The following is a 12,286-nucleotide window of genomic DNA, read 5'->3' as shown; positions in this document are numbered from 1 at the left end:
GTGTATGTGTGATTGTGTGTGGAAGTGATTGTGTGTGGAAGTGATTGTGTGTGGAAGTGATTGCATGTGTGTGATTGTGTGTGGAAGTGATTGTGTGTGTGGAAGTGATTGTGTGTGTGTTTGTGTGTGGAAGTGATTGTGTGTGAAAGTGCTTTATGTTTGTAAGTGATTGTGTGTGGAGATGATTGTGTGTGGAAGTGATTGTGTGTGTGTTTGTGTGTGGAAGTGATTGTGTGTGCGTGGAAGTTATTGTGTGTGTGTGTGGAAGTGCTTGTGTGTGTGTGGAAGTGATTGTGTGTGCGTTTGTGTGTGGAGGTGCTTGTGTGTGTGTGTGTGGCAGAGATTGTGTGTGTGTTTGTGTGCGGAAGTGATTGTGTGTGTGTTTGTGAGTGGAGGTGCTTGTGTGTGTGTTTGTGTGTGGAAGGGATTGTGTGTGTGTTTGTGGAAGTGATTGTGCGTGCGATTGTGTGTATAAGTGATTGTATGTGTGATTGTGTGTGGAAGTGATTGTGTGTGTGTTTGTGTGTGGAGGTGCTTGTGTGTGTGTTCGTGTGTGGAAGTGATTATATGTGTGTTTGTGTGTGGAAGTGCTTGTGTGTGTGTTTCTGTGTGGAAATGATTGTGTGTGTAAGTGCTTGTGTGTGTGTTTGTGCGTGTAAGTGATTGTGTGTGTGTTTTTGTGTGGAAGTGATTGTGTGTGAAAGTGATTGTGTGTGGACGTGATTGTGTGTGAAAGTAATTGTGTATGTGTTTGTGTGTGGAAGTGATTGTGTGTGGAAATATTTGTGTGTGGAAGTGATTGTGTGTGTTTTTGTGTGTGGAAGTGATTGTGTGTGGAAGTGATTGCATGTGTGTGATTGTGTGTGGAAGTGATTGTGTGTGTGGAAGTGATTGTGTGTGTGTTTGTGTGTGGCAGTGATTGTGTGTGGAAGTGCTTTGTGTTTGTAAGTGATTGTGTGTGGAGATGATTGTGTGTGGAAGTGACTGTGTGTGTTTGTGTGTGGAAGTGATTGTGTGTGCGTTTGTGTTTGGAAGTGATAGTGTGTGTGTGTGGAAGTGATTGTGTGTGGAAGTGATTGTATGTGTGTTTGTGTGTGGAAGTGATTGTGTGTGTGTGTGGAAGTGATTGTGTGTGGAAGTGATTGTATGTGTGTTTGTGTGTGGAAGTGCTTGTGTGTGAAAGTGATTGTGTGTGGATGTGATTGTGTGTGAAAGTGATTGTGTGTGTTTGTGTGGAAGTGATTGTGTGTGTGGAAGTGATTGTGTGTTTGTGTGTGGAAGTGATTGTGTGTGTGTTTTTGTGTGGAAGTGATTGTGTGTGAAAGTGATTGTGTGTGGATGTGTGTGGAAGTGATTGTGTGTGTGTTTGTGTGTGGAAGTGATTGTGTGTGTGTTTTTGTGTGGAAGTGATAGTGTGTGAAAGTGATTGTGTGTGGATGTGATTGTGTGTGTAAGTGATTGTGTGTGAAAGTGATTGTGTGTGGATGTGATTGTGTGTGAAAGTGATTGTGTGTGTGTTTGTGTGGATGTGATTGTGTGTGAAAGTGATTGTGTGTGTGTTTGTGTGGAAGTAATTGTGTGTGTGGAAGTGATTCTGTGTTTGTGTGTGGAAGTGATTGTGTGTGTGTTTTTGTGTGGAAGTGCTTGTGTGTGAAAGTGATTGTGTGTGGATGTGATTGTGTGTGAAAGTGATTGTGTGTGTTTGTGTGGAAGTGATTGTGTGTGTGTTTTTGTGTGGAAGTGATTGTGTGTGGAAGTGATTGTGTGTGTGTTTGTGTGTGGAAGTGATAGTGTGTGAAAGTGATTGTGTGTGGATGTGATTGTGTGTGGAAGTGATTGTGTGTGAAAGTGATTGTGTGTGGATGTGATTGTGTGAAAGTGATTGTGTGTGTGTTTGTGTGGATGTGATTGTGTGTGAAAGTGATTGTGTGTGTTTGTGTGGAAGTGATTGTGTGTGTGGAAGTGATTGTGTGTTTGTGTGTGGAAGTGATTGTGTGTGTGTTTTTGTGTGGAAGTGATTGTGTGTGAAAGTGATTGTGTGTGTTTGTGTGTGCAAGTGATTGTGTGTGTGTTTGAGTGTGGAAGTGATTGTGTGTGTGTTTTTGTGTGGAAGTGATTGTGTGTGAAAGTGATTGTGTGTGGATGTGATTGTGTGTGAAAATGATTGTGTGTGTGTTTGTGTGGAAGTGATTGTGTGTGTGGAAGTGATTGTGTGTTTGTGTGTGGAAGTGCTTGTGTGTGTGTTTTTGTGTGGAAGTGATTGTATGTGCGTGGAAGTTATTGTGTGTGTGTGTGGAAGAGCTTGTGTGTGTGGAAGTGATTGTGTGTGCGTTTGTGTGTGGAGGTGCTTGTGTGTGTGTTTGTGTGTGGCAGAGATTGTGTGTGTGTTTGTGTGCGGAAGTGATTGTGTGTGTGTTTGTGTGTGGAGGTACTTGTGTGTGTGTTTGTGTGTGGAAGTGATTGTGTGTGTGTTTGTTTGTGGAAGTGATTGTGCGTGCGATTGTGTGTGGAAGTGATTGTATGTGTGTTTGTGTGTGGAAGTGATTGTGTGTGTGTTTCTGTGTATAAGTGATTGTATGTGTGATTGTGTGTGTAAGTGATTGTGTGTGTGTTTGTGTGTGGAAGTGCTTGTGTGTGTGTTTCTGTGTGGAAATGATTGTGTGTGTAAGTGATTGTGTGTGTTTTTGTGCGTGTAAGTGATTGTGTGTGTGTTTTTGTGTGGAAGTGATTGTGTGTAGACGTGATTGTGTGTGAAAGTAATTGTGTATGTGTTTGTGTGTGGAAGTGATTGTGTGTGGAAGTGATTGTGTGTGGAAGTGATTGCATGTGTGTGATTGTGTGTGGAAGTGATTGTGTGTGTGGAAGTGATTGTGTGTGTGTTTGTGTGTGGCAGTGATTGTGTGTGGAAGTGCTTTGTGTTTGTAAGTGATTGTGTGTGGAGATGATTGTGCGTGGAAGTGACTGTGTGTGTTTGTGTGTGGAAGTGATTGTGTGTGCGTTTGTGTTTGGAAGTGATAGTGTGTGGAAGTGATTGTGTGTGTGTGTGGAAGTGATTGTGTGTGGAAGTGATTGTATGTGTGTTTGTGTGTGGAAGTGCTTGTGTGTGAAAGTGATTGTGTGTGGATGTGATTGTGTGTGAAAGTGATTGTGTGTGTTTGTGTGGAAGTGATTGTGTGTGTGGAAGTGATTGTGTGTTTGTGTGTGGAAGTGATTGTGTGTGTGTTTTTGTGTGGAAGTGATTGTGTGTGAAAGTGATTGTGTGTGGATGTGTGTGGAAGTGATTGTGTGTGTGTTTGTGTGTGGAAGTGATTGTGTGTGTGTTTTTGTGTGGAAGTGATAGTGTGTGAAAGTGATTGTGTGTGGATGTGATTGTGTGTGTAAGTGATTGTGTGTGAAAGTGATTGTGTGTGGATGTGATTGTGTGTGAAAGTGAGTGTGTGTGTGTTTGTGTGGATGTGATTGTGTGTGAAAGTGATTGTGTGTGTGTTTGTGTGGAAGTGATTGTGTGTGTGGAAGTGATTGTGTGTTTGTGTGTGGAAGTGATTGTGTGTGTGTTTTTGTGTGGAAGTGCTTGTGTGTGAAAGTGATTGTGTGTGGATGTGATTGTGTGTGAAAGTGATTGTGTGTGTTTGTGTGGAAGTGATTGTGTGTGTGGAAGTGATTGTGTGTTTGTGTGTGGAAGTGATTGTGTTTGTGTTTTTGTGTGGAAGTGATTGTGTGTGAAAGTGATTGTGTGTGTTTGTATGTGGAAGTGATTGTGTGTGTGTTTGTGTGTGGAAGTGATTGTGTGTGTGTTTTTGTGTGGAAGTGATTGTGAAAGTGATTGTGTGTGGATGTGATTGTGTGTGAAAATGATTGTGTGTGTGTTTGTGTGGAAGTGATTGTGTGTGTGGAAGTGATTGTGTGTGGAAGTGCTTGTGTGTGTGTGTGTGGAAGTGATTGTGTGTGTTTGTGTGTGGAAGTGATTGTGTGTGTGTTTGTGTGTGGAAGTGATTGTGTGTGTGTTTGTTTGTGGAAGTGATTGTGCGTGCGATTGTGTGTGGAAGTGATTGTATGTGTGTTTGTGTGTGGAAGTGATTGTGTGTGCGTGGAAGTTATTGTGTGTGTGTGTGGAAGTGCTTGTGTGTGTGGAAGTGATTGTGTGTGCGTTTGTGTGTGGAGGTGCTTGTGTGTGTGTTTGTGTGTGGCAGAGATTGTGTGTGTGTTTGTGTGCGGAAGTGATTGTGTGTGTGTTTGTGTGTGGAGGTACTTGTGTGTGTGTTTGTGTGTGGAAGTGATTGTGTGTGTGTTTGTTTGTGGAAGTGATTGTGCGTGCGATTGTGTGTGGAAGTGATTGTATGTGTGTTTGTGTGTGGAAGTGATTGTGTGTGTGTTTCTGTGTATAAGTGATTGTATGTGTGATTGTGTGTGTAAGTGATTGTGTGTGTGTTTGTGTGTGGAAGTGCTTGTGTGTGTGTTTCTGTGTGGAAATGATTGTGTGTGTAAGTGATTGTGTGTGTGTTTGTGCGTGTAAGTGATTGTGTGTGTGTTTTTGTGTGGAAGTGATTGTGTGTGGACGTGATTGTGTGTGAAAGTAATTGTGTATGTGTTTGTGTGTGGAAGTGATTGTGTGTGGAAATATTTGTGTGTGGAAGTGATTGTGTGTGTTTTTGTGTGTGGAAGTGATTCTGTGTGGAAGTGATTGCATGTGTGTGATTGTGTGTGGAAGTGATTGTGTGTGTGGAAGTGATTGTGTGTGTGTTTGTGTGTGGCAGTGATTGTGTGTGGAAGTGCTTTGTGTTTGTAAGTGATTGTGTGTGGAGATGATTGTGTGTGGAAGTGACTGTGTGTGTTTGTGTGTGGAAGTGATTGTGTGTGCGTTTGTGTTTGGAGGTGCTTGTGTGTGTGTTTGTGTGTGGAAGTGATAGTGTGTGGAAGTGATTGTGTGTGGAAGTGCTTTGTGTTTGTAAGTGATTGTGTGTGGAGATGATTGTGCGTGGAAGTGACTGTGTGTGTTTGTGTGTGGAAGTGATTGTGTGTGCGTTTGTGTTTGGAAGTGATAGTGTGTGGAAGTGATTGTGTGTGTGTGTGGAAGTGATTGTGTGTGGAAGTGATTGTATGTGTGTTTGTGTGTGGAAGTGCTTGTGTGTGAAAGTGATTGTGTGTGGATGTGATTGTGTGTGAAAGTGATTGTGTGTGTTTGTGTGGAAGTGATTGTGTGTGTGGAAGTGATTGTGTGTTTGTGTGTGGAAGTGATTGTGTGTGTGTTTTTGTGTGGAAGTGATTGTGTGTGAAAGTGATTGTGTGTGGATGTGTGTGGAAGTGATTGTGTGTGTGTTTGTGTGTGGAAGTGATTGTGTGTGTGTTTTTGTGTGGAAGTGATAGTGTGTGAAAGTGATTGTGTGTGGATGTGATTGTGTGTGTAAGTGATTGTGTGTGAAAGTGATTGTGTGTGGATGTGATTGTGTGTGAAAGTGAGTGTGTGTGTGTTTGTGTGGATGTGATTGTGTGTGAAAGTGATTGTGTGTGTGTTTGTGTGTGGAAGTGATTGTGTGTGTGTTTTTGTGTGGAAGTGATTGTGTGTGTGTTTTTGTGTGGAAGTGATAGTGTGTGAAAGTGATTGTGTATGTGTTTGTGTGTGGAAGTGATTGTGTGTGGAAATATTTGTGTGTGGAAGTGATTGTGTGTGTTTTTGTGTGTGGAAGTGATTCTGTGTGGAAGTGATTGCATGTGTGTGATTGTGTGTGGAAGTGATTGTGTGTGTGGAAGTGATTGTGTGTGTGTTTGTGTGTGGCAGTGATTGTGTGTGGAAGTGCTTTGTGTTTGTAAGTGATTGTGTGTGGAGATGATTGTGTGTGGAAGTGACTGTGTGTGTTTGTGTGTGGAAGTGATTGTGTGTGCGTTTGTGTTTGGAGGTGCTTGTGTGTGTGTTTGTGTGTGGAAGTGATAGTGTGTGGAAGTGATTGTGTGTGGAAGTGATTGTGTGTGTGTGTGGAAGTGATTGTGTGTGGAAGTGATTGTATGTGTGTTTGTGTGTGGAAGTGCTTGTGTGTGTGTTTCTGTGTGGAAAGGATTGTGTGTCTAAGTGATTGTGTGTGTGTTTGTGCGTGTAAGTGATTGTGTGTGTGTTTTTGTGTGGAAGTGATTGTGTGTGAAAGTGATTGTGTGTGGATGTGATTGTGTGTGAAAGTGATTGTGTGTGTGTTTGTGTGGAAGTGATTGTGTGTGTGGAAGTGATTGTGTGTTTGTGTGTGGAAGTGATTGTGTGTGTGTTTTTGTGTGGAAATGATTGTGTGTGAACGTGATTGTGTGTGGATGTGTGTGGAAGTGATTGTGTGTGTGTTTGTGTGTGGAAGTGATTGTGTGTGTGTTTTTGTGTGGAAGTGATAGTGTGTGAAAGTGATTGTGTGTGGATGTGATTGTGTGTGAAAGTGATTGTGTGTGTGTTTGTGTGGAAGTGATTGTGTGTGTGGAAGTGATTGTGTTTTGTGTGTGGAAGTGCTTGTGTGTGTGTGTGTGAAAGTGATTGTGTGTGTTTGTGTGTGGAAGTGATTGTGTGTGTGATTGTGTGTAGAAGTGATTGTGTATGTGTGATTGTGTGTGGAAGTGATTGTGTGTGGAAGTGATTGTGTGTGGAAGTGATTGCATGTGTGTGATTGTGTGTGGAAGTGATTGTGTGTGTGGAAGTGATTGTGTGTGTGTTTGTGTGTGGAAGTGATTGTGTGTGGAAGTGCTTTGTGTTTGTAAGTGATTGTGTGTGGAGATGATTGTGTGTTGAAGTGACTGTGTGTGTTTGTGTGTGGAAGTGATTGTGTGTGCGTGGAAGTTATTGTGTGTGTGTGTGGAAGTGCTTGTGTGTGTGTGGAAGTGATTGTGTGTGCATTTGTGTGTGGAGGTGCTTGTGTGTGTGTTTGTGTGTGGCAGAGATTGTGTTTGTGTTCTTGTGCGGAAGTGATTGTGTGTGTGTTTGTGTGTGGAGGTGCTTGTGTGTGTGTTTGTGTGTGGAAGTGATTGTGTGTGTTTGTTTGTGGAAGTGATTGTGCGTGCGATTGTGTGTGGAAGTGATTGTATGTGTGTTTCTGTGTATAAGTGATTGTATGTGTGATTGTGTGTGTAAGTGATTGTGTGTGTGTTTGTGTGTGGAAGTGCTTGTGTGTGTGTTTCTGTGTGGAAATGATTGTGTGTGTAAGTGATTGTGTGTGTGTTTGTGCGTGTAAGTGATTGTGTGTGTGTTTTTGTGTGGAAGTGATTGTGTGTGAAAGTGATTGTGTGTGGACGTGATTGTGTGTGAAAGTAATTATGTGTGTGTTTGTGTGTGGAAGTGATTGTGTGTGGAAATATTTGTGTGTGGAAGTGGTTGTGTGTGTGTGCAAGTGATTATGTGTGTTTGTGTGTGGAAGTGATTGTGTGTGTGGAAGTGATTGTGTGTGTGTTTCTGTGTATAAGTGATTGTGTGTGTGTTTGTGTGTGGAAGTGATTGTGTGTGTGTGTGGAAGTGATTGTGTGTGGAAGTGATTGTATGTGTGTTTGTGTGTGGACGTGCTTGTGTGTGTGTTTCTGTGTGGAAGGGATTGTGTGTGTAAGTGGTTGTGTGTGTGTTTTTGCGTGTAAGTGATTGTGTGTGTGTTTTTGTGTGGAAGTGATTGTGTGTGAAAGTGATTGTGTGTGGACGTGATTGTGTGTGAAAGTGATTGTGTGTGTGTTTGTGTGTGGAAGTGATTGTGTGTGGAAATGTTTGTGTGTGGAAGTGGTTGTGTGTGTGTGCAAGTGATTGTGTGTGTTTGTGTGTGGAAGTGATTGTGTGTGTGGAAGTGATTGTGTGTGGAAGTGATTGTGTGTTTGTGTGTGGAAGTGATCGTGTGTGTGGAAGTGATTGTGTGTGTGTTTCTGTGTATAAGTGATTGTGTGTGTGTTTGTGTGTGGAAGTGATAGTGTGTGGAAGTGATTGTGTGTGGAACTGATTGTGTGTGTGTGTGTGGAAGTGATTGTGTGTGGAAGTGATTGTATGTGTGTTTGTGTGTGGACGTGCTTGTGTGTGTTTCTGTGTGGAAGGGATTGTGTGTGTAAGTGGTTGTGTGTGTGTTTGTGCGTGTAAGTGATTGTGTGTGTGTTTTTGTGTGGAAGTGATTGTGTGTGAAAGTGTGTGTGGACGTGATTGTGTGTGAAAGTGATTGTGTGTGTGTTTGTGTGTGGATGTGATTGTGTGTGGAAATGTTTGTGTGTGGAAGTGGTTGTGTTTGTGTGTGGAAGTGATTGTGTGTGTGGAAGTGATTGTGTGTGGAAGTGATTGTGTGTGTGTCGAAGTGATTGTGTGTCAGGAACTGATTGTGTGTGGAAGTGATTGACTATGGAAGTGATTGTGTGTGTGTGTTTGTGGCAGTGATTGTTTGTGTGTGTGGAAGTGATTGTGTGTGGAAGTGATTGTGTGTTTGTGTGTGGAAGTGATCGTGTGTGTGATTGTATGTGGAAGTGATTGTATGTGTGTTTGTGTGTGGACGTGATTGTGTGTGTTTTTGTGTGTGGAAGTGATTGTGTGTGTCTTTGTGTGTGGAAGTGATTGTGTGTGTGTGTTTGTGTGTGGAGGTGATTGTGTGTGAAAGTGATTGTGTGTGTGTGGAAGTGATTGTGTGTGTGATTTTGTGTGGAGGTGATTGTATGTATGCTTGTGTGTGGAAGTGATTGCGTGTTGAGGTCATTGTGTATGTGTGTGTGGAAGTGATTGTGTGTGTTTGTGTGTGGAAGTGATTGTGTGTGTAAGTGATTATGTATGGAGGTGATTGTGTGTAGAAGTGATTGTGTATGTGTGTTTGTGTGTGGAAGTGATTGTGTGTGGAAGTGATTTTGTGTGTGTGTTTGCGTGTGGAGGTGATTGTGTGTGAAAGTGATTGTGTGTATGGAAGTGATTGTGTGTGGAAGTGATTGTGTGTTGAGGTAATTGTGTATGTGTGTGTGGAAGTGAATGTGTGTGAAAGTGATTGTGCGTGGACGTGATTGTGTGTGAAAGTGATTGTGTGTGTGTGTGTGGAAGTGATTGTGTGTGGAAATGTTTGTGTGTGGAAGTGATTGTGTGTGTGTGCAAGTGATTGTATGTGTGTGTGTGTGGAAGTGATTGTGTGTGTGTTTGTGTGTGGAAGTACTTCTGTGTGTGTTTCTGTGTGGAAGTGATAGTGTGTGGAAATGATTGTGTGTGGAAGTGATTGTGTGTGTGCGTGTGGATGTGATTGTGTGTGGAAGTGATTATATGTGTGTTTGTGTGTGGAAGTGCTTATTTGTGTGTGGAAGTGATTGTGTGTGTAAGTGATTGTGTGTGTTTGTGTGTGGAAGTGATTGTATGTGTCTGTGTGGAAGTGATTATATGTGTGTGTGTGTGGAAGTGATTGTATGTGTGTTTGTGTATGGAAGTGATTGTGTGTGTGTTTCTGTGTGGAAGGGATTGTGTGTGTAAGTGATTGTGTGTGTGTTTGTGCGTGTAAGTGATTGCGTGTGTGTTTTTGTGTGGAAGTGATTGTGTGTGAAAGTGATTGTGTGTGGATGTGATTGTGTGTGAAAGTGATTGTGTGTGTGTTTGTGTGGAAGTGATTGTGTGTGTGGAAGTGATTGTGTGTTTGTGTGTGGAAGTGATTGTGTGTGTGTTTTTGTGTGGAAGTGATTGTGTGTGAAAGTGATTGTGTGTGGATGTGTGTGGAAGTGATTGTGTGTGTGTTTGTGTGTGGAAGTGATTGTGTGTGTGTTTTTGTGTGGAAGTGATAGTGTGTGAAAGTGATTGTGTGTGGATGTGATTGTGTGTGAAAGTGATTGTGTGTGTGTTTGTGTGGAAGTGATTGTGTGTGTGGAAGTGATTGTGTGTTTGTGTGTGGAAGTGCTTGTGTGTGTGTGTGTGGAAGTGATTGTGTGTGTTTGTGTGTGGAAGTGATTGTGTGTGTGATTGTGTGTAGAAGTGATTGTGTATGTGTGATTGTGTGTGGAAGTGATTGTGTGTGGAAGTGATTGCATGTGTGTGATTGTGTGTGGAAGTGATTGTGTGTGTGGAAGTGATTGTGTGTGTGTTTGTGTGTGGAAGTGATTGTGTGTGGAAGTGATTGTGTGTGTGGAAGTGATTGTGTGTGTGTTTGTGTGTGGAAGTGATTGTGTGTGGAAGTGCTTTATGTTTGTAAGTGATTGTGTGTGGAGATGATTGTGTGTTGAAGTGACTGTGTGTGTTTGTGTGTGGAAGTGATTGTGTGCGCGTGGAAGTTATTGTGTGTGTGTGTGGAAGTGCTTGTGTGTGTGTGGAAGTGATTGTGTGTGCGTTTGTGTGTGGAGGTGCTTGTGTGTGTGTTTGTGTGTGGCAGAGATTGTGTGTGTGTTCTTGTGCGGAAGTAATTGTGTGTGTGTTTGTGTGTGGAGGTGCTTGTGTGTGTGTTTGTGTGTGGAAGTGATTGTGTGTGTTTGTTTGTGGAAGTGATTGTGCGTGCGATTGTGTGTGGAAGTGATTGTATGTGTGTTTGTGTGTGGAAGTGATTGTGTGTGTGTTTCTGTGTATAAGTGATTGTATGTGTGATTGTGTGTGTAAGTGATTGTGTGTGTGTTTGTGTGTGGAAGTGCTTGTGTGTGTGTTTCTGTGTGGAAATGATTGTGTGTGTAAGTGATTGTGTGTGTGTTTGTGCATGTAAGTGATTGTGTGTGTGTTTTTGTGTGGAAGTGATTGTGTGTGAAAGTGATTGTGTGTGGACGTGATTGTGTGTGAAAGTAATTGTGTGTGCGTTTGTGTGTGGAAGTGATTGTGTGTGGAAATATTTGTGTGTGGAAGTGGTTGTGTGTGTGTGCAAGTGATTATGTGTGTTTGTGTGTGGAAGTGATTGTTGTGTGGAAGTGATTGTGTGTGTGTTTCTGTGTATAAGTGATTGTGTGTGTGTGTGTGTGTGGAAGTGATTGTGTGTGGAAGTGATTGTATGTGTGTTTGTGTGTGGACGTGCTTGTGTGTGTGTTTCTGTGTGGAAGGGATTGTGTGTGTAAGTGGTTGTGTGTGTGTTTGTGCGTGTAAGTGATTGTGTGTGTGTTTTTGTGTGGATGTGATTGTGTGTGAAAGTGATTGTGTGTGGACGTGATTGTGTGTGAAAGTGATTGTGTGTGTGTTTGTGTGTGGAAGTGATTGTGTGTGGAATGTTTGTGTGTGGAAGTGGTTGTGTGTGTGTGCAAGTGATTGTGTGTGTTTGTGTGTGGAAGTGATTGTGTGTGTGGAAGTGATTGTGTGTGGAAGTGATTGTGTGTTTGTGTGTGGAAGTGATCGTGTGTGTGGAAGTGATTGTGTGTGTGTTTCTGTGTATAAGTGATTGTGTGTGTGTTTGTGTGTGGAAGTGATTGTATGTGTGTTTTTGTGTGGATGTGATAGTGTGTGAAAGTGATTGTGTGTGGATGTGATTGTGTGTGAAAGTGATTGTGTGTGTGTTTGTGTGGAAGTGATTGTGTGTGTGGAAGTGATTGTGTGTTTGTGTGTGGAAGTGCTTGTGTGTGTGTGTGTGGACGTGATTGTGTGTGTTTGTGTGTGGAAGTGATTGTGTGTGGAGGTGATTGTGTGTAGAAGTGATTGTGTATGTGTGATTGTGTGTGGAAGTGATTGTGTGTGGAAGTGATTGTGTGTGGAAGTGATTGCATGTGTGTGATTGTGTGTGGAAGTGATTGTGTGTGTGGAAGTGATTGTGTGTGTGTTTGTGTGTGGAAGTGATTGTGTGTGGAAGTGCTTTATTTTTGTAAGTGATTGTGTGTGGAGATGATTGTGTGTTGAAGTGACTGTGTGTGTTTGCGTGTGGAAGTGATTGTGTGTGCGTGGAAGTTATTGTGTGTGTGTGTGGAAGTGCTTGTGTGTGTGGAAGTGATTGTGTGTGCGTTTGTGTGTGGAGGTGCTTGTGTGTGTGTTTGTGTGTGGCAGAGATTGTGTGTGTGTTTGTGTGCGGAAGTGATTGTGTGTGTGTTTGTGTGTGGAGGTGCTTGTGTGTGTGTTTGTGTGTGGAAGTGATTGTGTGTGTGTTTGTTTGTGGAAGTGATTGTATGTGTGTTTGTGTGTGGAAGTGATTGTGTGTGTGTTTCTGTGTATAAGTGATTGTATGTGTGATTGTGTGTGGAAGTGATTGTGTGTGTGTTTGTGTGTGGAAGTGCTTGTGTGTGTGTTTCTGTGTGGAAATGATTGTGTGTGTAAGTGATTGTGTGTGTGTTTGTGCGTGTAAGTGATTGTGTGTGTGTTTTTGTGTGGAAGTGATTGTGTGTGAAAGTGATTGTGTGTGGAAGTGATTGTGTGTGGAAATATTTGTGTGTGGAAGTGGTTGTGTGT

The sequence above is a fragment of the Chiloscyllium punctatum genome, chromosome 10 (assembly GCF_047496795.1).
Source record: "Chiloscyllium punctatum isolate Juve2018m chromosome 10, sChiPun1.3, whole genome shotgun sequence".
In the NCBI taxonomy this organism is placed as follows: Eukaryota; Metazoa; Chordata; class Chondrichthyes; order Orectolobiformes; family Hemiscylliidae; genus Chiloscyllium; species Chiloscyllium punctatum.
Note: the sequence above shows the minus strand (reverse complement) of the source record.